The sequence below is a fragment of the Bos grunniens genome, chromosome 16 (assembly GCF_055505025.1).
Source record: "Bos grunniens cultivar Pamir isolate PY7600 chromosome 16, Bosgru_T2T1.0, whole genome shotgun sequence".
Classification (NCBI taxonomy): Eukaryota; Metazoa; Chordata; class Mammalia; order Artiodactyla; family Bovidae; genus Bos; species Bos grunniens.
Window position 1 is genome coordinate 42,127,749 of NC_141180.1, and position 26,550 is coordinate 42,154,298.

Genomic DNA, 26,550 nt, shown 5'->3' on the forward strand with positions numbered 1-26,550 from the left:
TTAGAACTCATTCCTCATGTATAACTGAAATTTTATACTCATTGACCGGCAACTCATTTCCCCTTCCCCTAGCTCTGGTAATCACAGTTTTTTCACTTTATAAGTTTAACTATTTTAGATACCTCATGTAAATGAAATTGTGCAGTATTTGTACCCCTGTAGCTGACTTATTTCACTTAGCAAAATGTCTTCAGGGTTCATCCATGTTGTTGCATATGGCAGGATTCTTTCCTTTATAAGGCTGTATAATATTCCATTGTGTGTGTGTGTATTGTATTTTAGAAAATCGTTTGTCTGTCAATGGTCATTTCACTTGTCTCCACCATTTGGCTGTTGTGAATAGTGCTGCAGTGAACACAGAGTGCTAATATCTCCTCAAGATCCTGATTTTGTCAAGAGTTACATGAAAAGATCCTCAGCATCTCTAATCATCTGGGAAATGCAATCAAAACCACAATGAGATAGCACCTCACACCTGTTAGAATGGCTGATCTCAAAAACTAACACATAGGACTTCCCTGATGGTACAGTGGATAGGAATACACCTGTCAATGCAGGGGACATGAGTTTGATCCCTGGTCCGGGAAGGTTCCACATGCCTCGGAGCAACTAAGCCCATGCACCACAGCTACTGAGCCCAAGTGCAACTACTGAAGCCCATGCTCCTAGAGCCTGTGCTCCAGCAACAAGAGAAGCCAATGCAATGAGAAGCCCGTGCACCACAAGGGACAGTAGCCATCATTCACTGAAACTAGAGAAAAGTTCATGGACAGTAATGGAGGTCCAATGCAATCAAAAGTAATAAACAGATAAAAAGTGTTAAAAAATTAAGCTGAGTTATCCAAAGCCCATAAACAAACAGCCAGAAAAAACAAAACCCCAAAAACCGCTTAAGACAAGTGTTGGCCAGGCTGTGGAGAAATTGGAACACTTGTGCACTATTGGTGAAAATGCAAAATGGTGCAGCCACTGTGCAAAACAGCATGGAGGGTCCTCAAAAAATTGAAAATGCAACTACCATATGATCCAGCAACCTCACTTCCAGGATTTTGTTCAAGGGAGTTATTTTAAGGTGAGTTTAATTCTGTCCAACTCTGTATTGCTTTAACCATCTGGGTGGAGCTATTTCAGCATTTCTCACCCCATTTCCTTTTATGGGAAACAGCAGAAACAGAGGAGTCAGAAGTTCTTTAGTCACATAATAAGAATGGACCACGCCAGAGTAAAACGTTGTGTTAAAATACTGGATGGACTAGAAAGTGATCCAGTAGTTTTAGGAGAAATTAATGTCCTGGACAGATATTGGCTTGCTTTCAGTCAATTGTCTCTAGCTCTTATCATAGTTACTTCCTGTTTCTCTTTCACTCTCAGTTACCTGAGGTGAGTCACTCAGATAACTTAGAATTTAGCCTTTACTACCAGAAGGCTCAAGTCAGGAATGAAAGAAACTGAAACCTGAAAGAGCCTTCAAAAGGAGATCAGCTGCTGAAACTTAAAACTTTATTCCAAGGAAAGGTAAGTAATAAAACACCATTGAAATAATCAGTGCTGCATTGTCTGAGCAATCCCAGTCTGGGTTTTCTCCTACTAGGCACATACAAAGGTTCCTTAGTCAGTGACCACTACTATACTGATAGTGATTATGGTCACAACAAAACCCACTCAGTCTTTCTGCTGGCTGTTGCTGTGAGGTGGTAGAGTTGGACTAATGCCACTTGTACAAATCAACACTTTTAACTTCTTTTTTTTTTTAATTTTTTTTTTACTTTTAACTTCTTGACATAACTTTAGAGCTGGAATGAAAGGAGTTTTATGTCACCTAGGTAAAATGATTATCTTAGCTTGGGCTGCTATAAAATATTACTGTAGTTTGGAAAGTTTATGCAACATTTACTTCTCACAGCTTTGGAGGTTGGGAAGTCCAAGAGAAAGACACCTGTTGGTGATCTGATGATGACTCTCTTTCTGGTTTGGAGACCACCATCTTCTTGTATCAGAGAGGGGGAGGGGAAGAAGGGGAAGAACAAGAGGGAGAGAGAGAAGAATCTCTTTTTATAAAGGCATTAATCCCATTATGAGGGCACCATCATCATGACCTAATTACCTCCCAAATTAAAAAGATTTTAAAAAGTTTATTAGTGGATTTCTGTTTTTATTTAGTTTGCCATGCAGCTTGTGGGATCTTAGTTCCCCGATCATGGATTGAACTGGGGCCTCTACAGTGAGAACATGGAGTCCTGACCACTGGACTGCTAGGGAACTCCCCAGATTCCTGTTTCAAATAAGACCTTAAATAGACCCTTAATATACAAAGCCCGCAATTCAGTTTGCCTGACTTTCTTTCCATCTCCTGAACAGCCTACTGAGGTGCATGCACCAAACACAGTAGGAGGACTTCTAATTTAGTTTAAATTTCTCATTGTACAAATAATAAGAGTGAGGATCAGGGAAGGGCAATAGTTTGTCTAAAATTATTTAGATTAGTGGCAAAGTTGAGACCATGCACTTGAATGTTTCAGTTCAGTTCAGTCACCCAGTTGTGTCCAATTCTGCAACCCCACGGACTGCAGCATGCCAGGCTTCCCTGTCCATCACCAACATCCAGAGCTTTCTCAAACTCATGTCCACTAAATTGGTAATGCCATCCAACCATTAATCCTCTATCATCCCCTTCTCCTCCTGCCTTCAATCTTTCCCAGCATCAGAGTCTTTTCTGATGAGTCTGTTCTTCGCATCAGGTGGCCAAAGTATTGGAGTTTCAGTTTCAGCATCAGTCCTTCCAGTGAATATTCAGGACTGATTTCCTTTAAGATTGACTGGTTGGATTTCCTTGCAGTCCAGGGGACTCTCAAGAGTCTTTTCCAACACCACAGTTCAAAAGCATCAATTCTTTGGCATTCAGCTTTCTTTATAGTCTCAACTCTCACATCCATACGTGACTGAAAAAACCATAGCTTTGACTAGATGGACCTTTGTTGGCAAAGTAATGTCTCTGTGTTTTAATATGCTGTCTAGGTTGGTCATAGCTTTTCTTCCAAGGAGCAAGCATCTTTTAATTTCATGGCTGCAGTCACCATCTGCAGTGATTTTGGAGCCCCGCAAAATAAAGTCTCTTACTGTTTCCATTGTTTCCCCATCTGTTTGCCATGAAGTGGTGGGACCGGATGTCATGATGTTAGTTGTTTGAATGTTGAGTTTTAATACAGCTTTTCATTCTTCTCTTTCACTTTCATCAAGAGGCTCTTCAGTTCCTCTTCACTTTTTGCCATAAGAATGTTGTCATCTCTGTACGTGAGGTTATTGATATTTCTTCTGGCAATCTTGATTACAGCTGTGCTTCATCCAGCCTGGCATCTCGCATGATGTACTCTGCATTTAAGTTAAATAAGCAGAGTGACAATATATAGCCTTGACATACTCCTTTCACAATTTGGAACTAGTCTGTTCCATTTCCAGTTCTAACTGTTGCTTCTTGACCTGCATACAGATTTCTCAGGGGGCAGGGCAGGTGGTCTGGTATTCCCATCTCTTTCAGAATTTTCCACAGTTTGTTGTGATCTACACAGTCAAAGGCTTTGGCATAATCAATAAAGCAGAAGTAGATGTTTTTCTGGAACTCTCTTGCTTTTTCTATGATCCAACAGATGTTGACAATTTGATCTCTGGTTCCTCTGGCTTTTCTAAATCCAGCTTGTATATCTCCAAGTTTACATTTAACTTACTGTTGAAGCCTGGCTTGGAGAATTTTGAGCATTACTTTGCTATCATGTGAGATGAGTGCAATTGTGCAGTAGTCTGAACATTATTTAGCATTGCCTTTCTTTGGGATTGGAATGAAAACTGACCTTTTCCAGTCCTGTGGCCATCGCTGAGTTTTCCAAATTTGCTGGCATATTGAGTGCAGCACTTTCACAGCATCATCTTTCAGGATTTGAAATAGCTCAACTGGAATTCCATCACCTCCACTAGCTTCATTCATAGTGATACTTCCTAAAGCCCACTTTGTATTCCAGGATGTCTGACTCTAAGTGAGTGATCACATCATCGTGGTTATCTGGGTCACGAAGACCTTTTTTGTATATTTCTTCTGTGTATTCTTGCCACCTCTTCTTAATATCTTCTGCTTCTGGTAGGTCCATACCATTTCCCTTGAATGTTTAAGGAGTGGTATTTCTATTCTAGTTATCATGGTCAACAATATTGGAATCATCCTGTATTCTTTTCCTTCTTTCATACTACACATCATCAAGTGCCTTCAAAATATATCCAAAATCAGAGACTCTCTTCCTTCTACTGGGCTGTGACTTTGGTCCTAATTATTATCATTTCCCTTCTGCAGTGGCATCTGGGAAATGGAATTGTGTTGTTCAGTTGCTAAGTCACGTCAGACTCTTTGTGACCTCATGGACTGCAGCAGATCAGGCTCCTCTGTCCTCCACTATCTCCCAGAGTTTGGTCTAATTCGTGTCCACTGAGTCAGTAATGAGAAATGGAATATTTCCTCCATATCAGTAAGCAAGGATGTCACCATTATCAGCGATTGCAGCCCTCCAATGTGAGCTGGTGAGCCCTAAGGGAACTCAAGAAGGAGAATACCTGCTGTCTAACAGCCACCAGACTACAACCACTCTCTATGGTGAGCCCCGAGGAAAGGAAGTTCAGGATATGAAAACACAGGATACTGACCCCAGATAGCTGAGGTTCATATGAAAGGAATGATTTCAGTGAGCCCAGGCTCTTGCATCCTTCCATACATAGAAAAGTGCTAATAAATTCCTTAACTTGAGATATCTGGTTTTCTTTAAGTAACAATAATCTTTGGGAAAGGAGAAGGAGGTGGCAGAGGATATGATGGTTAGAAAACATCATTGACTCAATAAGACATAAATTTGAGCAAACTCCAGGAAATAGTGGAAGACAGAGGAACCTTTGTTGCAAAAGAGTTGGACTCAATTTAGCAACTGAAGGACAATAGCAACACAACAACAACAGATCTTTTGATGTTCAGACTACCTGTTCTTGCAAAACTTCTATGTAACCTGATTCCTCCCCTTGCCTCCTTGGAGCAGTTCTCTCACAGTTACTTGAGATGCTGTCTCTCATGCCTGAAGTCCTAAAAATTCCCTCCGAATAAAACAAAACTCAACTTTTAGGTTGTGAATATTTTTTAAGTTGACATATCCTAACTCATCTCTCTGCTCCTGTTTCTATCCATTGTTGACTCTCCATCCCACACTTTACTGGCTTTACTTAACACAACAACTAAATTGATCTTTTTAAAAACGCTGTATTTAGATGGCCAGTGGCCATATGAAAAGATGCTCAATATCACTAATTACTAGAGAAAAACTACAGTGAAGTATCACTTCACATTGGTCAGAAAGGCCATGTATGTGTGGTATGTAAAAAGTTCACAGAAAATAAATGCTGAAAAGGAGGTGGAGAAAAGGGAAACTTCCTATACTGTTGGTAGGAATGTAAATTGGTTGGCTCTTGGCTTGGTTGTGGAATCAACCAAGAGTGATGACAACAGTTGTGCTAAAAAGGAACATAGAAAATCCAAGGCTTCCGATCTGCAGAGAACGAGGGTGGGAGATGGGAAGTTGATGGATGGTTGGAAAATAAAGAGTTAATAGACTCTGGAGTCTAACTGTGCTCTTTAAAGAGCTGAATTTTTGTTGGCACAGGGAGGGGAATTGGTTTGTACATGAGAATGAAGAACAAGGATATTTATACCATCTCCAGACATTGTGATATGTTGAATGTGGGAAAAAATATTCATTCGGAAAGGATGCAGAGGCAGCAGTATATTCACAGAGGCTACTGGGAAGCATGGAGTAGGGCACACTCAGAGAATTATTTGAGAAAAAGGAGTTTGATGGGAGTTCCATAGGACGGAATGGTTTGGGAGCCTCAAGAAAATTGGGTCAGTCAGGTATGTACAGTGTCCTATGAGAAGACCCAATGATGATGGATGATCTGGAAGCTTGGGCTTTTGTGGGTGACTAAGGTAAACAGAGAGGTGAGGCATGTGGACATTTGTCCAGGTGAACTCTAGGGAGAAGGTGAGCTCTATCAGTTCATTTATAACCTCTTGCTCTGGTTTGGATTCCTAGATGGTTCTAGTGGTAAGGCTGTGGGAGGAACAATCTTTCTAGGAGCTGGAAAGAAATATTCCATAACCCCCCAGCTTCCTCCTGGTATTATCTCTAGCCTGGATATCCTGATGCCTTACCATCCTGATCACCCTCTACTGGTTACATTTTACTTTATCAGCATGATTGTTAGAATGTGTTTTTTAGAACTGAATATGATATTCTGACAGTGGGCTGGTAAGTAAAGAGTGCCCTTAACTTGTAACCTCCTTTGATTTAGGTGCTATTGTTACATTCACCCACTTGTTTGCATTTCTCAGCTCATAGTGAATAATCATTCTGGGACAGTTATTTTTTTCCCACTCAGAAACTGATGTTGTGCCTATTCTTCCTACAACTCTATACTTGTAGAATCATATAGTTCTTAAGCAAGATGAGTACAAGGTATCATTCAATCTAACATATTTGATACATGAAAAACAATTCTAGTTAGAATAAGTGATGAGCATGATTTCATACATTTTAATCAAATACTGAACTGGTTTAGAAAAATAAAGGATTAATGAAATTACTTGCAACTAGTCTTAGTCCAAGCCAGGCTTCAGCAATATGTGAACCATAAACTTCCAGATGTTCAAGCTGGTTTTAGAAAAGGCAGAGGAACCAGAGATCAAATTGCCAACATCCGCTGGATCATCAAAAAAGCAAGAGAGTTCCAGAAAAACATCTATTTCTGCTTTATTGACTATGCCAAAGCCTTTGACTGTGTGGATCACAATAAATTGTGGAAAATTCTGAAAGAGATGGGAATACCAGACCACCTGACCTGCCTCTTGAGAAACCTATATGCAGGTCAGGAAGCAACAGTTAGAACTGGACACGGAACAACAGACTGCTTCCAAATAGGAAAAGGAGTACGTCAAGACTGTATATTGTCACCCTGCTTATTTAACTTATATGCAGAGTACATCATGAGAAACGCTGGGCTGGAAGAAGCACAAGCTGGAATCAAGATTGCTGGGAGAAATATCAATAACCTCAGATATGCGGATGACACCACCCTTATGGGAGAAAGTGAAGAGAAACTAAAAAGCCTCTTGATGAAAGTGAAAGAGGAGAGTGCAAAAGTTGGCTTAAAGCTCAACATTCAGAAAACAAAGATCATGGCATCTGGTCCCATCACTTCATGGGAAATAGATGGGGAAACAGTGGAAACAGTGTCAGACTTTATTTTTGGGGGCTCCAAAATCGCTGCAGATGGTGACTGCAGCCATGAAATTGAAGGACACTTACTCCTTGGAAGGAAAGTTATGACCAACCTAGATAGCATATTCAAAAGCAGAGACATTACTTTGCCAACAAAGGTCTGTCTAGTCAAGGCTACGGTTTTCCCAGTAGTCATGTTTGGATGTGAGAGTTGGACTGTGAAGAAAGCTGAGCGCTGAAGAATTGATGCTTTTGAACTGTGGTGTTGGAGAAGACTCTTGAGAGTCCCTTGGACTGCAAGGAGATCCAACCAGTCCATTCTGAAGGAGATCAGCCCTGGGATTTCTTTGGAAGGACTGATGCTGAAGCTGAAACTCCAGTACTTTGGCCACCTCATGTGAAGAGTTGACTCATTGGAAAAGACTCTGATGCTGGGAGGGATTGGGGGCAGGAGGAGAAGGGGACGACAGAGGATGAGATGGCTGGATGGCATCACTGACTCGATGGACGTGAGTTTGAGTGAACTCTGGGAGTTGGTGTTGGACAGGGAGGCCTGGTGTGCTGCGATTCATGGGGTCACAAAGAGTTGGACACAACTGAGTGACTGAACTGAACTGAACTGAGTCTTAGTTTATTAATAGGAGTGTAAGTCCAAATCTCCTCCTCTTAGACAAGTTTAGACTGTTCTTTAGGGGAAAAGGGGTATTCTCATGGTGTAGGGATTTACCTTTGCATAGTGGGATTTACCTGCAGTATTTCTTTTTTAAAAAAATCTTTTGGCCACACCACATTGCATGTGGGATCGTAGTTCCCCAACCAGGGATTGAACCCACAAGTCCCCTGCATTGGCAGCTCAGAATCTTAACCACTGGACCACCAAGGACGCCCCTACCTATAGTTTTGATAGCTCAGTTATGTGACTTGGAATCAGGGTAACTGATCCAGCCACTTTATGGAAGCTGAACTGCCTTGGCATTTTGATTTATTTCCTTTACCCTCTTCAGTTCAGTTCAGTCGCTGAGTCATGTCCGACTCTTTGCGACCCCATGAATCGCAGCACACCAGGCCTCCCTGTCCATCACCAACTCCCAGAGTTCACTCAGACTCACATCCATCGAGTCAGTGATGCCATCCAGCCATCTCATCCTCTGTCGTCCCCTTTTCCTCCTGCCCCCAATCCCTCCCAGCATGAGTCTTTTCTAACGAGTCAACTCTTCGCATGAGGGGGCCAAAGTATTGGAGTTTCAGCTTTAGCATCACTGCTTCCAAAGAACACCCAGGGCTGATCTCCTTTAGAATGGACTGGTTGGATCTCCTTGCAGTCCAAGGGACTCTTGAGTCTTCTCCAACACCACAGTTCAAAAGCATCAATTCTTCGGCTCTCAGCTTTCTTCACAGTCCAACTCTCACATCCATACATGACCACTGGAAAAACCATAGCCTTGAGTAAACCTTCCTAGCCCTTTTATTTGAAAGATGAAATGGCCGATGAGGCATCCTAAATTTTATCCTGTCTTTTAAAAATTGCCCCATTCAACAAAGTACTTCTTTTTTCACTTATTGTGACTTCTAATTTATATTTTTATCAGGGATACTGAGTATTTTCCCTGTGGCCTACTCTGACCCACCTAATCTGACTTGATCTATTCAGCAGATTTGGCTAAAGCCTGCTGCTTATATTAATAATTGCTGCTTGTGTAATAACAAACCAACTTTGTTTGATAGATGTCACTTATCTTTAATAACACAAAAGAAGAAAACATGCATAAAATGGACTTATTTGGAGCCTATGCCAGCAATAAATAATAATCATTAAAAAGTAACACTTTCTAATTACAGTTTGAAATTAAATTGAACATTTGATTGTGGTAGGAGGATGAAAATTTTCGACAAATTGTTGGCAGTGCAGGCTGGCTTAGTGAGCCTGCCTTTTGTTGCACAAAGTGAATAACAACAAATTAAAAGTTATCTAAATTATTAACGATCAACTTCTTAAACACCATAGCTGTAGGATAATTCATGTACTTTGGTTTATTGAAAATCGACATTGCTTCCTCTAATTTCTCTCTAGAGAAATCAGATAAAATCCACTCTCTAGTAGTCTTCTTGCTACACAAGGATGACAACATACTTATCTCACACCTATAGCCCTAGTCCTCCATCTGTTCCCTTTGAGCTGGTATGGTACAATGGTTGAGAACTTACACTCTGGAATCAGCTGGACTGGATTGGAACCATGTCCACGCCATATACTAGTTTTAAGTTACTTAACTTCTTTGAACCTCAGTTTTCTATAACAGGGGGACAATGAGACTTATTTAATGGTGGTGGTGGTTTAGTCACTAAGTTGTGTCCAACTCTTGTGACCCCATGGACTGTAACCCACCAGGCACCTGTGTCCATGGGATTTCCCAGGCAAGAACACTGGAGTGGGTTGTCGTTTCCTCCTCCAGGGAAATCTTTCCGACCCAGGGATCAAACCTGCATCTCCTGAGTTGCAGGTGGCTTCTTTTACTGCTGAGCCACCAGGGAAGCCCACTTATTTAATAGGATTGCTCTAAATATTAGTGAGAATTAATGTATAACAGGATGCTGACTGGTACATAAAAAGAAATTGCTCAGTAAATACTATTTTGATTTCATGGAGTTTGAGAAGCAGGTATTTAGTAAATTGCTCTTGTTTGAATGAGAACATTAGAAGGACAAACTAAAAATCCTCATTCTTATTTTCTTAGGGTTATATCCATACAGGAAGATCAAGTCAGGAAATCAACTCTGAGTCTTTTCCTGACATCACACGTTCACACAGCACAGCCACAAGTAAGCAAAATGTGTGGTGTAAATCTCCTTCCTCTAGGATATTCAAGCCTTGTGGAATAATAGTTTCTCATTTGTAGCAGTTCTTTGTATTTTAGCCCTATTTGGAAGTCCCATCTGGTAGGCCTTAAAATGTCTATTCCATTTTTTTAAGGTCATTTCTTCATTCCTCACAGATTATAGACCTTTAATTCATCAGTTGTTAAATCTAAAATGCTTGCCAGTAAGTCTATTCTGGACAAACTCCATGTGAAACCTCTTAGGTAAATAGTTTACAGGACAAGCAGGAGAAAATTTTGCACTGCTCTTCCATTATTGACCATTGTCTTACTCAAGTATCACCTTGTGATGAAATCTCTTAAAAATAGCATAAAATTATGTGCAGCTCTTATTGATCTTTCCTTGGCCTTTGTCTCTGTGGTCAGGAATCTATTCTGAACTTAACTACTTAGCTGCATATAGTCCCCAGAACTGCTGAAGCTAATGTAGAACTTATACTTTTAGAGCATCAGGAGAATCTAGGTCAATAGATATTTAATTCAGTTGGAAGTAAAATGTAGTGTGATGTAGTTTATATTGTGATATAGTCTGATGATTTGTATTGAAAGAAATACAAATGAAGGAAGGAAAAAAGAAAGTGAAAGTTGCTGAGTCGTGTCTGAATCTTAGCTACCCCATGGACTGAGCAATCCATGGAGTTCTCCAGGCCAGAATACTGGAGTGGGTAGCCTTACCCTCCTCCAGGGGACCTTCCCAACGCAGGGATCAAACTCAGGTCTCCCGCACTGCAGGCGGATTCTTTACCAGTTGAGCCACCAAGGAAGCCCATATGCCCTCCTTTTAAAGTAGGTCTTTCATAATGTCTTAACATCCTGTCCCTTTGAGCTGGTTACATGATCCCTTGCTTGCTAAGGAGATAAGCACACCTATATGCTGATACCATGATTTTATTATCAGGAATAACTGTAATTCTTATTGTGAAAAAAAAAAAAAACTTTAGATCAACTTTAGAGAATCTGGCTTCACTTGTGTATTTATGAAAACTTGGTATATTAAAGGTAATATTTCAAATCAAAGGGGAATAATGAGGTATTGAATAAATGCCACTGAGAATATCAGTCATTATTTAAAAAAAGAAAAAGCTTATTTTTATCTCACAGCATATCATAAAATAAGTTTCAAATTGTTTAGAGGATTAAGCTTAAGAAACTCTACTATGATGCGCTCAAATAAAGCAAAGATTATTTTAGTAATTTGGGAGAGAGAAAGGCACAAGCAAGACCCCAAGCCCAGAAGCTACAAATAAACAGATAAACAAAGATTCTCTTGTAAAATTAAATGTTTTTGTGATGAAAGTTATCATAAACAAAAGATAGAAAAACTGGGAGAAAAAAATATGTGCAACATATGTAACAGGCAAGAGGATAATCATAAAAGAGTTCCTATAACCATTGATTATTAAGCAGACAGGAAACAATAGGAATTATGAAACCACAAAGGAAGAAATACAAATGGCTTCTTTACTTAAAAAGTTGCTAAAGGTTCTGCACCCAGTTCTGATGTGTGGGACCAATTCCAATGTGTATGGAAAGGGGCTTTTTCACACCAGCACCAACTAGCAATTCTCTGACACCAGCTGGATGTAAAATTCGATCCAACCTGACACTGTCTACACAGAGACAGCATCAGATTCTACAGGTAAGAACTCAGTCCCACGAGACTGCCCCCAACTTCAGATGCCAATCACAAGTCCCAGGTTGTTGCCTGTCTGACCTATTGTTTATAAATTGTAGATATCAGAGGTGCCCATAGTCCTCTTCCTTCGGTTTGATTAATTTGCTAGAATGGCACATTTTACCTACTAGATTATCAGTTTATTATATAAAAGGATATAGCTCAGGAACAGTCAGATGGAAAAGAATCATAGGGCAAGGTGTGTGGGAAGGGTGTGGAACATCATGTCCTCTCCAGGTGAACTGCTCTCCCTGAATCTCCATATGCTCACCAACCCGGAAGCTCTCTAAATCACCTCTTTCTGGGTTTTATGGAGGCCTTATTACAAAGGCATGCTTGATTACATCATTGGGCATTGGTGACTATTTCAACCTTTAGTTCCTTATTCTTCCTGGAAATTAGAGGGTGGGACTGAACTTTCCACTCCTCTATTCAAGGTTGGTTCCCTTGGCAGCTAGCCTCCATTCACAGGTGATTTCCAGATGCCATCTTGTTACCTGAAAACTGGCTTGATCTTTTGGTGGATGATAAGCCAAAAGACACAACCAAGTCAAAAAGGAGGAGAAGGAAGGATTTATTACTTGTAGCAACTAAGGAGAACACCTCGGATCTTTCCTAAAGTAGTGTCTTCTTTTTCTTTTTCTGCCATGTCCTAATTATTAAAAATCCTAAAGTCCACCTCAGCCAGTTGGGAGGTGGGAGTGATAAGTCCTACTAATCTTTTTTTTTTTTTTTTTTAATGTTAACATTTTAAAATGTTCTAACATTAAAAAAAGTAAGTTGCAGTGCACGGGCTTCTCATTGTGTTGGCTTCTCTTGTTGGGGCGCATGGGCTGTAGGGTGTGTGGGCTTCAGTAGCTGCAGCTCCTGGGCTCCAGAGCACAAGCTTAATAGTTATGGTGCATGGGCTTCATTGCTCTGAGGCATGTGGAGTCTTCCGAGATCAAGATCGAACCCATGCCTTCTGCATCGGCAGGTGGCTTCTTTACCACTGAGCCACCAGGGAAACCCCCCTACTGTTATCTTTTGGAGTTTGCAGTGAGTATCTGGAACATCCTGAGATATGAAATAGATGTCTATTACTACTGGAATATGGTAGGAAAAAGAAAAAAAAGCAGACATCGCTTTCAGAAATATTCTTGGTGTTCTCTTACTTACTGCAAGTAATACATCCTTCCTTCTCCTTCCCCTTGGTTTGGTTGTGTTACCCAAAACTGGGTTTGACTCTTGCTAAGCTGCTGCTAAGTCACTTCAGTCATGTTTGACTCTGTGCGACCCCATAGACAGCAGCCCACCAGTCTTCCCCGTCCCTGGGATTCTCCAGGCAAGCACACTGGAGTGGGTTTCCATTTCCTTCTCCAATGCATGAAAGTGAAAAGTGAAAGTGAAGTCACTCAGTCATGTCCGACTCTGTGCGACCCCATGGACTGCCACCTACCAGGCTCCTCCATCCATGGGATTTTCCAGGCAAGAGTATTGGAGTGGGGTGCCATTGCCTTCTCCAGGGTTTGACTCTTGGTGGGTGTCAAAAGACAAAACCAAGCCAGAGATTGAAAGAAAGAAGGATTTATTATTGCTTGCAGCAAATAAAGACAACACTGGGCATCTTTCGCAAAGCAGTGTCTCCCTGACAGCGGAACTAGGGAAGTTTTAAATTAATGGTACATGCATATTCATGAAGGGGCTTGAGCAGTGGAGAATTCAGAATAGAATCCGAGCAAAGGTTCACAGAGTCCAAGCTTTTGTTGACTCAAGTCATTAGAGTCAGAAAGTGTCAACATCATCACCCCATAGGTTCCAGTTGATCTGTAGGTTGAGCACTTCAGGCTAATCTTTACCTTTGGAACAACACAGATATATTATCTTTGCTGTTGTTACTTCTTTTGTCTGAAGAGAAGAAACAGTTTTGTTTCTTCATTCTTTCATTCCCCTAAGATCATTAGTTCCAAGTTGGGAAAGGAGTATGTCAAGGCTGTATATTGTCACCCTCTATTTAACTTATATGCAGAGTACATCATGCGAAATGCTGGGCTGGATGAAGCACAAGCTGGGATCAAGATTGCTGGGAGAAATATCAATAACCTCAATATGCAGATGACACCACCCTTGTGGCAGAAAGTGAAGAGGAACTAAAGAGCCTCTTGATGAAAGTGAACTAGGAGAGTGGAAAAAACTGTCTTAAAACTCAACATTCAAAAAACGAAGATCATGGCATCTTGTCACATCACTTCATGGCAAATAGTTGGGGAAACAATGGAAACAGTGACAGACTTTATTTTCTTGAGCTCCAAAATCACTGCAGATGGTGACTACAGCCATGAAATTAAAAGACGCTTGTTCCTTGGAAGAAAAACTATAACCAACTTAGACAGCATATTAAAAAGCAGAGACATTACTTTGCTGACAAAGGTCCATCTAGTCAAAGCTGTGGCTTTTCCAGTAGTCATGTATGGATATGAGAGTTGGTCTATAAAGAAAGCTGAGTGCCAAAGAATGATGCTTTTCAACTGTGGTGTTCAACTGTGGTGAGAAGACTCTTGAGAGTACCTTGGACTGCAAGAAGATCAAACCAGTCAATCCTAAAGAATTCAGTCCTGAATATTCACTGGAAGGACTGATGCTGAAGCTGAAATTCCAATACTTTGGCCACCTGATGCAAAGAACCAACTCGCTGGAAAAGACCCTTTGCTGGGAAAGATTGAAGGTGGGAGGAGACAGGGACAACAGAGGATGAGTTGGTTGGATGGCATCACTGACTCGATGGACATGAGTTTGAGCAAGCTCTGGGAGTTGATGATGGACAGGGAAGCCTGGCGTGCTGCAGTCCATGGAGTCATAAGAATTGGACACAACTGAGTGACTGAACTGAACTGAACTGAGGTCATTAGTTAATGAGACCTGTTTAAGGGCAAGCGTTGTGGCCCATCTTAGACCACAAAATGGCTTAAGGCCAAAAAGGGCTTCTCTTATGTCAAGTAAGCCATGCCTGATTCTCTTTCTCCAGGGACTCCCTACCCTGCTTAGTTGTGTCTTTTGACTTGATACCCACCAAGATGTGAACCCAGTTTTAAGGTAATAGCATCATTAACATAAACCCAATTATGGTGAAAAAGGTCTTGTTATGAGTAATGAGACACCATTTCACTCTATGTCTGAAGTGGTTTTAGGAACTGAGAACAGGAGACCAAATATTATGATAAAAGTTGCTGCCAATGCTATTACTGTTGAGGAAACTCTAACAGTTATGACAGCTGTGAGTCAGGATCCATGGATGAAAACCAAATATACTATAAGAGAAATATATTTTGGTCATCTGAGTGACCTGTAGAGGGGCAAAATCTGCCACCACAAAATGTCTCCTTGACATGAAGATTATTTCAAACTGAAAACAATCAAGACTGAGAAGATTGAGGAAGAAATTTTGACCTTTCCTCTGTCTAAAGAATTTAGATAGGGGCTTCCCTGGTGTCTCAGTGGTAAAAGAATCCACCTGCAATGCAGGAAATGCCGGTTTGATTCCTGGATCGGGAAGATCCCCTGGAGAAGAAAATGGCAATCCACTCCACTTTTCTTGCCTGGGAAATCCTATGGACAGAGGAGCCTGGTAGGCTACAGTCCATGGGGTTGCAAAAGAGTCAGACATGATTTAGCAACTGAACAACAAAAACAACACCCCAACCCCAAGAATTTAGACAGAGGGCCTCTTTCAAGAAAGCTATCCATAGACAACTATGGTATGAACTAAGTGTTGAGTTTTTGCTAACAAATCTAGCAAAGTTTGTTAAATTCTTCTATGTTTTCATCTCCATTCCAATTGTCTTCCTCCCCTTTGAGATCTCAAGTCATCACCCCCAACACCCACTTTTGTCTTTGACTGAGGATGTTCTTTAAGGTGAGAGTTTCAGCCATTTTGGCAAGTTACTCAGTTTTTTTGAGTCTACCTCATATATATATAGTATTCAACTTTTGTTTGGTTTTCTCCTGTTAATGTGTTTCATGTCAATTTAATTTTTAGACCAGCCAAAAAGAACCTAGAAGGGGAGAGAAAAATTTCTTCCTCCATGAGAGACCAAATATATATTTCTTAAAAATCATAATATTGCAGTTTTTCAATCAAGAATCATGGAAATTTGAATAAAAATTTGGTTTTTCATGTTAATTTCCAAATTATAGGATATAGACATTATATAAAGGAGCCAATTAAAAAAAAATTGATACATCTAGATTTAGCAAGGGTTTAAGGAACAGGACCCTGAAAAGAATTTGGTGGTATCTATCAGCTTTATCTGTTGGTCCAGCAATTCTGCTTTTAAGAATCTACCTTTGAAAATTATTTTTCATAACAATTTAAATAATTTTTATGAACCTTGTGAAAGTTCACAAACATCTCAAAAGTACTTAAATTCAACTCCTGATTTCCTGCTCTCAAATCTTATTTTTATTGTGTCTCCTTTGTATCAGAAAATAGTGTCTCTGTTGAATCTATTTTCATGCTAGAAAATTAGAATTAAAATACCCGCTCCTTCTGATTATCTAATGCATCACCACGTCCTATGAATTGTATCTTCAAAACATTATGGAGTTCAGGCTGGTACTGCTCAACACATGGCAGGCCAGTCAATGGAGAGGTGAAATGTTGGGGCAAGGAATAACAACTTCATTGGGAAAGCCAGCAGACCAATATTTTTATAGCAGACTAATGCCGATCAGAACCATCCTGTCTGTGTTTTGATGCTAGTTTCTTTTACAGTACATAGATGGGTGGAGGGGTGAGGAAGTAAAGTGAAAAAGCAGTAAGCTGCTGCAGATATTTCCTGGTTCTGACCATATTCCAGAGGAGATGTGCTAGTCTTTCCTGCAGCTGTTTACAGGTGGACCTGGTCAGGATGTTTTTTGTGAGCTAAGCAAAGGTGTTTTAGTGTAACCCTCAGACATGGCGGCAGGGTTCCCAGAGATGGATCTTAATGTATGTTTTAAGCTATAGGCAATCTTCCTTTTGTGACTAGCTTGCAGTAAAGGCAGTAGAGTATAGTGGTCAAGGTAAAGGAAACATCCAATATGGAGTCAGACTTGTTCTTCCCTATTATAAAAAATTTATCTAGTGACCAACATGCACATGAAAAGGTGCTCAACATCGCTAACAGAGGAATGCAAATCTAAACTACAGTGAGGGCTTCCCTGGTGGCTCTGGTAAAGAATCTGCCTGCCAGTGCAGGAGAACATGGGTTCCATCCCTGATCAAGGAAGATCTTACATGCTGCAGAGCAACTAAGCCCATGTGCCCCAACTGTTAAACCTCTGCCCTGGAGCCTGGCTCCAACTGCTGAAGCCCTCATGCCCTAGAGCCCATGCTCCCCAACAAGAGAAGCCACTGCAATGAGAGGCCTGAGCACCGAAAACTAAAGAGCAGCCTCCACTCAGCACAACTAGAGAAAAGCCTATGCAGCAACAAAGACCCAGCACAACCAGAAATAAAACAAATAAGTAAATTTGGAGAAAAAAAAAAAAAAAACACAATGAGATATCACCTCACACCCATCAGATTGGCCATTATTAAAAAGTCTACAAATAACAAATGCTGGAGAGTGTGTGGAGAAAAGGGAGCTCTCCTGTACTATTGGTAAAAGTGTAAATTGGTATAGCCACTATGGAAAACAGTATGAAGTTTCCTCAGAAAGCTAAGAAAGCTAAGTTGCCAAGATGGTAAAGAATCTGCCCACAGTGCAGGAGACCTGGGTTTGATCCCTGGGTTGGGAAAATCCCCTGGAGAGGGGGATGGAAATCCACTCCAGTATTCTTGTCTGGAGAATCCCATGGACAGAGAAACCTGGTGGGCTACAGTCCTTGGGATTGCACAGAGTTCAACATGACTGAAGTGACTTTCTTGAACTTTACTATGATCCAGCATTCCCACTCCTGGGCATATATCCAGACAAAACTATAATTAAAAATGAAACACACACCCCAGTGTTCATAACAGCACTATTCACAATAGCCAAGATATGGAAGCAACCTGTCAAAGCCGACCTATTGACAGAAGAATGGCTAAAGAAAATGAAATGTTAGACAAATACTATACTGCTTACATGTGGAATCTAAAAATACACAAATTTACAGAACAGAAGCAGATTCACAGACATAGAAAAGAAATTTATGGTTACCACAGGGAAAAGGAAAGGGGGAAGGATAAGTTAGGAGTATGGGATTCACTGATACACAGTACTATATATAAAACAGAAAAACAGCAAGGGTTTACTGTAAAGCACAGGAAACTGTACTCAGTATCTTGTGATAACCAATAATGGAAAAGAATCTGAAGCTGTACGCCTGAAACTTACACGATATTTTAAATCAACTACAGTTACACTGAAAATAAATACGATATTAAACATTGTTATTCATTAGGGAAACACAAATTAAAACCACAAATAATATTAATACTATTACACATCCACTAGAATGAGTAAGATTAAAAAAGTCAGACTGTCCACAAAAAATTAATCAGTCAATTTAAGAAAGAAATGGAAAATTTATTCTAACCAAATTGAGAATCATAACCCAAGAAGAAGTCTTTCACAAAGCTGAGGACTGTTCTGCCCATTAAAGGTCAAAGCACAGTTATATAGGTTTTTGAGATAGAGGGCTGTACCTTAAAGGATATATTCTTGACAGATTACACAGTCTGGATCTACAGGTACAAAGTAGTGGGTCATGGGACACTGTGGCCTCTTAAGATCAAGGAAGATTATCTCCTAAGTGGTTGTGACCCATGATGAGATTAAGAAGGGATGTTATCTCCTAAGGAGGTCTTTTTAATGCAGAGGCATGATACCTGTGAAACGGGAGGAAGGTGGTTGAAACAGCAAAGAAAAATTTTACGTTTCAATTTTTCTTATCTTGCTATAAAATATGAACTTTATTTCATCAAACAATAGCAAGTGTTGATGAAGATACAGAGAAACTGAAAGTCACATGTATTTCTGATGGGAATGGAAAATCATGCAGCCACTTGGCAGTTTCTTAAAATAGTTGAACAGAAACTTGCCATAGGACCATGCAGTTCTACTTCTCTACTTCAGAGAAATAAAACATATTATGAGACCAAGATTAATGAATTTTCACAGCATTCTTATTCATAAATGACACCGCCTGCAGATAATCCAAATGTCCATTGACTGTGAATTGATAAACCTGTTTTATGCACACATTTGAATGCTACTCAGCAATAAAAAGGAACAAACTACAATGACATCTCTGAATCTCAAATACTGTGCTAGATGAAATAAGCCAGACACAAAAGTCTACATATCATATGATTCTATTTAATAAATCTAGAAAAGAGAAAACTATGGAGACAGTCACTGAAGCTGAACAGGATCCTTTGGGGCCCTCCTGGGTACAAAAGCCCCTCTGTGTCCCCCATTTCTTATTTGTAGAAAAAGGCTTTAGTCTCTTAGGCCTTCCCTGAGTTCCAAAGAGCATTCTCTTTAGAACAGTTACTATTTAGAGAAATGAGTGAATGTAAAAACAAAGGAAAAGCAGTCAAGCAAGAAAAGTAATGATAGTTTAAACAATAGTTTAGAGATACAGCAGAGTCTAGTTTTTCCTCAGGAGATATACATAACAACCTGACACATGTCTTTGAGTTGTTCTACAGAAACTTAAGCAGGTAGAAGATAAAGCAGGTAGACCCCAGACTGGTTGCAACCAGAAGGTAAATGATTAAGATTTCTGAAACATCACCCTGTTACTTCACCACCAGCCAATCAGAAACCCATAAGGTGATCCTGTACCCTACCACCCTCAACCCCAGTGTTGCCTTTAGAAACCCCTCCCTGAAAGCCTCTCGGGAGTTTGGGTCTTTTGAGCATGAACTGCCTGTTCTCCTTACTCGGTCCCCTGCCTTAACACTGTGCTTTCCTTCACCATGATCCAGCATCAGTAGATTGGTTTTGCTGTGCATGAGTTAGGTTCAGTAACAGCATCAGATTAGTAATGGCCTCAGGTAAGGGTGGGAATGAATGGGTGCAAATGGGCACAACTGAACTTTTGGATGATTGCAGTAATGGTTGCACAACTGTATAATAAAACTCACCAAACTCTATGCTCACAATGGATTAATTGTATGTATGGTGTCTCAATTATACCTTAATACATCTGTTGTTCATTGTTTAGTTGCTAAGTCGTGTCCAGCTCTTTGTGACTCCATGGACTGCAGCACACCAGGCTTCCCTGTCCTTCACCATCTCCTGGAGCTTGCTCAAACTCATGTCCATCGAGTCGGTGATGCCATCCAACCAGCTCATCCTCTGTCATCCCCTTCTCCTCCCTTCAGTCTTTCCCAGCATCAGGGTCTTTTCCAGTGAGTTGGCTCTTCGCATCAGATGACCAAAGTATTGGAGCTTCAACTTCAGCATCAGTCCTTCCAATGAATATTAGGGTTCATTTCCTTTAGGATTGACTGGTTTAATCTCCTTGCTGTCCAAGGGACTCTCAAGAGTCTTCTCACCACAGTTGAACACCACAGTTCAAAAGCATCAATTCTTTAGCACTCAACCTTCTTTTTGGTCCAGCTGTCACATGACTACTGGAAAAACCATAGCTTTGACTAGATGGACCTTAGTTGGAAAAGTTAGAAACTTTCGAGTATTAAACAAAATTTTATTTATTTATTTATTTTTGGCTGTGCTGGGTCTTCATTGCTTTGAGAGGGCTTTCTCTAGTTGTGGTGAGCCACAGCTACTCTTCATTGCCGTGCATGGGCTTCTCATTGTGGTAGCTTCTCTTATTGCAGCACACAGGCTGTAGGCATGCGGGCTTCAGTAGTTGTAGCAGGCAGGCTCGGTAGTTGTGGCACATGGGCTTAGTTGCTCTGCAGCATGTGGAATCTTCTCAGACCCGTGCCCCCTGCATTGGCAGGTGGATTCTTATCCACTGCACCATCAAGGAAGTCCAGTAGTACTTTTGTTTATACCACTTACCTGCTGCTGCTGCTGCTGAGTCGGGTCAGTCATGTCCAACTCTGTGTGACCCCATAGATGGCAGCCCACCAGGCTCCGCCGTCCCTGGGATTCTCCAGGCAAGAACACCGGAATGGGTTGCCATTTCCTTCTCCAATGCATGAAAGTGAAAAGTGAAAGTGAAGTCGCTCAGCCGTGTCCGAGTCTTAGCAACCCCCATGGACTGCAGCCTACCTGGCTCCTCCGTCCATGGGATTTTCCAGGCAAGAGTACTGGAGTGGGGTGCCATCGCCTTCTCTGAACACTTACCTAGGTAAAAGCAAATATCCTTCAAATGACCTGTAAGGTCTTGCTTTGTTTGGTTTGTTTGGTTTTACCTCCTGGCCAATTACCTTGCTTACTGATTTCCAGCAGCACTATACCATCTTCTACCTCAAGGACTTCCTGCCTGCTGGCCTTTGCCTGAGATGTCCTTAATCCTCCAGTCTTTAGCTGGAAAGTTATTACTAATCCTTTACATTTTAGTTTAAATGTCACTTCCTTAGATAGCTTTCCTGATAACATTCCTTCACAGTTTAAATTAGGTCACTCTGTCATTTTCCTTTTATTAGACTGCTCCTTCAAAACTTCTTTCAGTCTATAGTCACATATTTACTTATGATTTGTTTAATTTCTATCTCTCCACTTGAATGTAAGCTCTAAAAGGGCAGGAGCTACACCTATTTTGTATATCACTGTATATATCATTTTCAGGAAGTATGTTCTACTGTTAATTCATATGAAATGAACAGATTAATTCATTTAATTACCCAGGATTACATATTACAACTGTAATATCTTGAAGTGTTCACTGCAAAATGCACTGCTAAATTTAAAATAAAAACATTTCATTGAAATTTTCTTTTCCTCTTTTTACCAGTTGGGCAATTGGTAATATGAGCAAGAAGGTTTTTTTGGGCTATAGTTAATGCAGGTATAGAGGACTGAATTCTCAGAGTTGTGTAAATGTTTCTGTATATACTGGCAGAGTTGATTGTCAGAGAGTTACTCCCTTAATTTGCCACATATCTGTAAGGAGCTAAACCCTTGGCAAAAGCTCATTTGAGAGGAAAATAATGTTCAAGGAAGATTTCTAAAGGTTAGGTAGTCCTTCCAGACTATCCGGTGCCTCTTACTCATACTTGGCTATTTTGGTCCCTCCTAAAATTACTTTTAGTGACTTATGCCATCAACTAATACAACAGCGTTATAAGAAATGCTCCTCCTGAATTTATTACAGAAACGCAGTGTTCTATATTATCCAGTGCTTTTCTTTGAATGAGAACCCATTGTCTTTCGGGGGCTTCAAACTTGAATATCCACCTACCTCCTGGGCATCTCCACTTCTCCATTATCCCACCATACTCCAACTATAATTTTTGAAAAAATTAATACTTCTAAAAGATGTGCAGTTCTTACTAAGATGACTAGTGCTCTCCAATCAGTAAATACAACAATTAAATCTCCTCTATTTCCCTCCATCGTGGTTGCTTTTGATACAGTTGATTTTGCTAAGCTTCTGAAGTAGTCTTTTCTCTGATTCTCTGAGACATTGTATTTATCTCCTCTGCAGGGCTTTGCTCTGAGCCCTAGTCTCTTCCCTTCTCTCTTTTCTGTTTCTCCTTTTCTATTTAACTCTCTGTAGGTTATTTTATTCAATATTTTGGCTTCAAATACTTGTTTTTTAACAAGCTAATGGATTCCTATTTGTATCTCTAAACTTGATTTCTCCCCTAAGCTCTGGGTTCCTATATTGAACTATTTATGTGATATATTTTCATTGTTATTTGTAACAGCAGCTCAAAACTCACATGTCTAAAACAACTCCACCATGCTTTTTTCATTCATTATGCTGAATGAAATGAATGGGCTTTTCCACTGGGTCTTCAGTTGAGGGAGGGGAGGTTGTATTATTTCTTTAATTATGTTAATTATTAAATATGTTCTTTAATATTAATTCTTTAATAATTTCCTCTACTCCTTTAGGTTCTTCTGGCTGGTATGAGAATTACACTGACATGAGACAGATAAACAGAAGAAAACTGAACAAAAGTTTAATAACACAGATACATGGGAAAGACACAGGAAAAGTGAGTAACTCATCAAAATGGCTGAAGCCCTCACATTAAATACCATCTTTAGCTGAAAACCAAACAGGATTGAAGTAGTAGTTTGAGACTTTAACCAGGATAGTGAAGTAGTAGTTTGAGGAGGAAGGCAACTGACATGGAGATGGAAAAGACAATGTTTGGTAAACAGAGGTTTGCTGGGCCAGGCAGAGACAACGGGACACCAAGTGGGCTCTGATATCTGGGCCCTTCCAAGTTCCCCACCAGCTCAGCCCATGTTTTTTGTAGATGTCTCTGGTGATAGCTCAGTTCCAGGAACAGACCCTTTATCTATTTTTTAAGCAACTAAGGGAGAGGTAAAAACAAAAACTTCCTGAGACTTCTGTTTCTTAAAAATAATCAGCCTAAAATAATCTTCATGCCAAAGAGACCCATTTTGGGTGGCAAACTTTACTCCTCCACAATAATTTAATTATGCTTAATCTCTTCTGATAGTCCTATTATTCAGATGTTAAATTTCCTAGATGGGTCCTTACATTTTCTTTGCTTTTGTATTGTCCATCATTTTATTTTTCAGCCCCACTTTCTGTGAAAATTCCTGAATTTTATCTTCCATTCTTTTTTTCCTTACAAACTCCTTATTCTATTGTTCTTCTTACAATAATATTGTGTTCTTGTTTCAAGGGCCCAATACTATCTTTTATCTCTCAGAGAAGATGGATTATAATTTTTTTTTTGGCCATGCCTCACAGCGTGTGGGATGTTGGTTCCCTGACCAGGAACTGAACCCAGACCCTCAGCAGTGAGAGTGAGGAATCCTAACCACTGGACTGCCAGGGCATTCCCTGGATTGTAATTCTTTTGATGTTAACTCATACATTATTTTTATTCCTCCAAGTTCTGTTCTTCTGTGTTTGTTTTGGCCCCTGCCTTCTGTATTAGATGATTTCCTGAAACGTATATTGGCCCTTGTCTTTTGTTCACATTTCAGAGAACAGAACCAAACTGTTAATTTGTGACTTTGTATGCTCGTGCGGGACTTCTCTACTACTGGGATTGATTAGGATGTGATCAGGCTGGGATTTTAGGCACTCTTTTTTTGTGTGAGGTCCCCTGAAAGTTAGAATCCAGATATTTTTTGCTAAAGCCATTCCAGAGAAGTGAGTGCCACACTTATGAAGGGCGGGAAGATGGGATCTGAGGCTTCTCCTTCAGAATACAGACTTTACCTCACCTGGTTTTATCTATGTGCCCCATCCCCGTCCTTTGCCACGCTAGATGCCTTTATGTTAATTTAAACTATAAAGTTCCTCTACTTTGTTAGTCAGTTACTTACCTTCCATATGCTTTTTGTGTTTTTTGTGTGTGTGTATTTGTGTTTGTTTTTCTGGTTGCACTGTAATGCATGTGGGATCTTAGTTCTCCGACCAGGTATCGAACCAATCCCTGCAGTAGAAGCACAGTCTTAACCACTGGACCACCAGGGAAGTCTCTTCCATATGCTTTTTTTTTTTTAATGAATAGTTTTTTAAAATTTAGGTCTTTATTTTTTTTATTTTTGGCTGCCAGATCTTTGTTGCTGTGCAAAGGCTTTCTTTAGTTTGGTGAGTGGGCTACCCTCTAGTTGCAGGGCTCGGGCTTCTCATCCGGGTGCATGGGCTTCAGTAGTTGTGGCTCGTGGCTCTAGAGCTCAGGGTCAGTACTTGCGGCATCTGGGCTTAGTTGCCTGGCTGGATATGGAATCTTTCTGGAACAGGGATTGAACTCATGTCCCTTGCATTGGCAGGCAGATTCTTTAACCACTGGACCACTAGGGAAGGCCCTTCCATATGCTTTTTATTTGCTGAAAATGTGATGACATTGCCCATCTGCTGTTGTCTTTTTTTCCCCTTTACTGTTGTTTTAAAAAGATGACATAAAAATTATCACGTGTTCTGCCATGTTTAACCAGAAGTTTTAAAAAGGCATTTTTTATACAACACTCTAGAAAATACTTCAAAATAAGTGTTTCTTTTCTTGGGGGGTATACTTAGTTTAACTAAGTTGCCTTTGAATAGTGGAGATGATAATTTTGAATATGGAAAAATACTTCTAGTTATGAATGAAAAATTATTTCTCTGGAACAAAGTCAAGCTGAGTAAATGTTGATCTTAATCTGTAACTTGGATAGAAGGCATTTTGTATGAGTAGTGGTAAGAAATGTTGGACCTAAAGCAAAGAGACTGCCAGATATTTCTCCAGCAGAGATGGATTTGTTTGGGGTCAATACGCATGCATGTGTGCTAACTGCCTTCAGTCCTGTCAGACTCTTTGAGACCCTGTGGACTGTAGCCCACCAGGTTCCTCTGTCCATGAGATTCTCCAGGCAAGAATATTAGAGTGGGTTGCCATTTCCTTCTCCAGGGGATCTTTCAGATCTAGGGATCAACCATGTCTCTTGTGTCTCCTGCACTGGCCAGCAGATTCTTTACCACTAGCACCACCCAGCAGAAAATGGCAATTCTGGGTCTGCAACCATGGTAAGCCATGTGAAGGTCCCCACGTGGCAAGAGAGGAAGAACATTTTTATAGTGGGGAAAAGGGCAATAGTAAAAGTGAATCCATGGCTTTTCATGACCAGTCCTTACGGGGGAAGAAAAGTCTTTCTTCTTCCTGTTGAGTTCTGCTATAATTGAAGGACAAGAGGGCTCCCTTTCCTGGTTTTCTGACTCTATATAATTGAAGGTTCTATTTATTATTTTATTTATTAATTTTTTATTTTTACATAAATATATGAAGAAGAGAAGGAAATTGGATGTGGACTCAAGTTCCAAAGTGGACTCTGGAGAACAGTCTCAATTACAGAGACATTACAGGTGACTGCCATTCAGAAAGTTTGCCACTGTCCTGCACTTCTCTAACCATCAGGAAATTCTTTACTTCCAAAGAGGATTGATTTGACCAACTTTGTGCCTAAATATTTACAGGAGGACTGAGCATCTGGTAGAGAGAAAATAACTACATACAGTTTGGACAAGGGACAAAAAACTCAGTTCTGTCTATCCATCCTTCCATCCATGCATCTATCAATCCATTCACCTATCCATCTTCAGTTGTTTGGTTGCTTGATTCATTCAACAGATACTCATTGAGGTGAGTCCCTTTTTTTGGTACCAGATTTGAACTAGATGCTGAGGAAATAATGGAGAGCAAAACAGACATATTCTCTGTCTTTCTAGCACTTACAGTCTAAATCAATGTGATAGAGGTTAATTAACTAATAGTTACAAATGTGTAATTACAAATTGTGAGAAGAGTTCTGAACTAAAGGCACACAGTACTATGAGGAAAAATAATAGGGGACTTGACTTAACCTGGGAGTCAGGGCATCTCCTCTGATGAAGAAGTGTTTGAATTAGATATGAAAGAGGAGAAAGAATTGCAGAGGTGGAGAACAGGAGGAGAAAGAGCCAGCTCATATAGCAGTGTGAGGGCCAATTGTATGTTTATTTCCAACTCTGTGTTCAGGTTGGTGGGTTTAAACCAGTCATGGTGGGAGTGTTTATACTGTGAGAATCTGCACACACTACACTTTCTTTAAGACATTTGCCAGCATCCCCTTGGGAGAAGGGGAAGGTGATGTATGTACTA

General features: G+C 40.3%; 1 long non-coding RNA gene across 2 annotated transcripts in view; it reads left to right on the forward strand.

Moving 5' to 3' along the window:
- Nucleotides 1-613: 613 nt before the first annotated feature.
- LOC147356703 (uncharacterized) overlaps nt 614-26,550 on the forward strand; it is a 61,480-nt gene continuing 35,543 nt past the window's right edge. The window contains exons 1-4 of one of the 2 annotated variants that reach the window (XR_015143497.1): nt 615-1,515; nt 22,838-22,941; nt 25,699-25,775; nt 25,887-26,052. This is a non-coding gene — a long non-coding RNA (uncharacterized LOC147356703). Of the gene's footprint in view, nt 1,516-22,837; nt 22,942-25,698; nt 25,776-25,886; nt 26,053-26,550 lie in introns of both variants that reach the window. The other variant, XR_015143498.1, reaches the window with a different exon arrangement.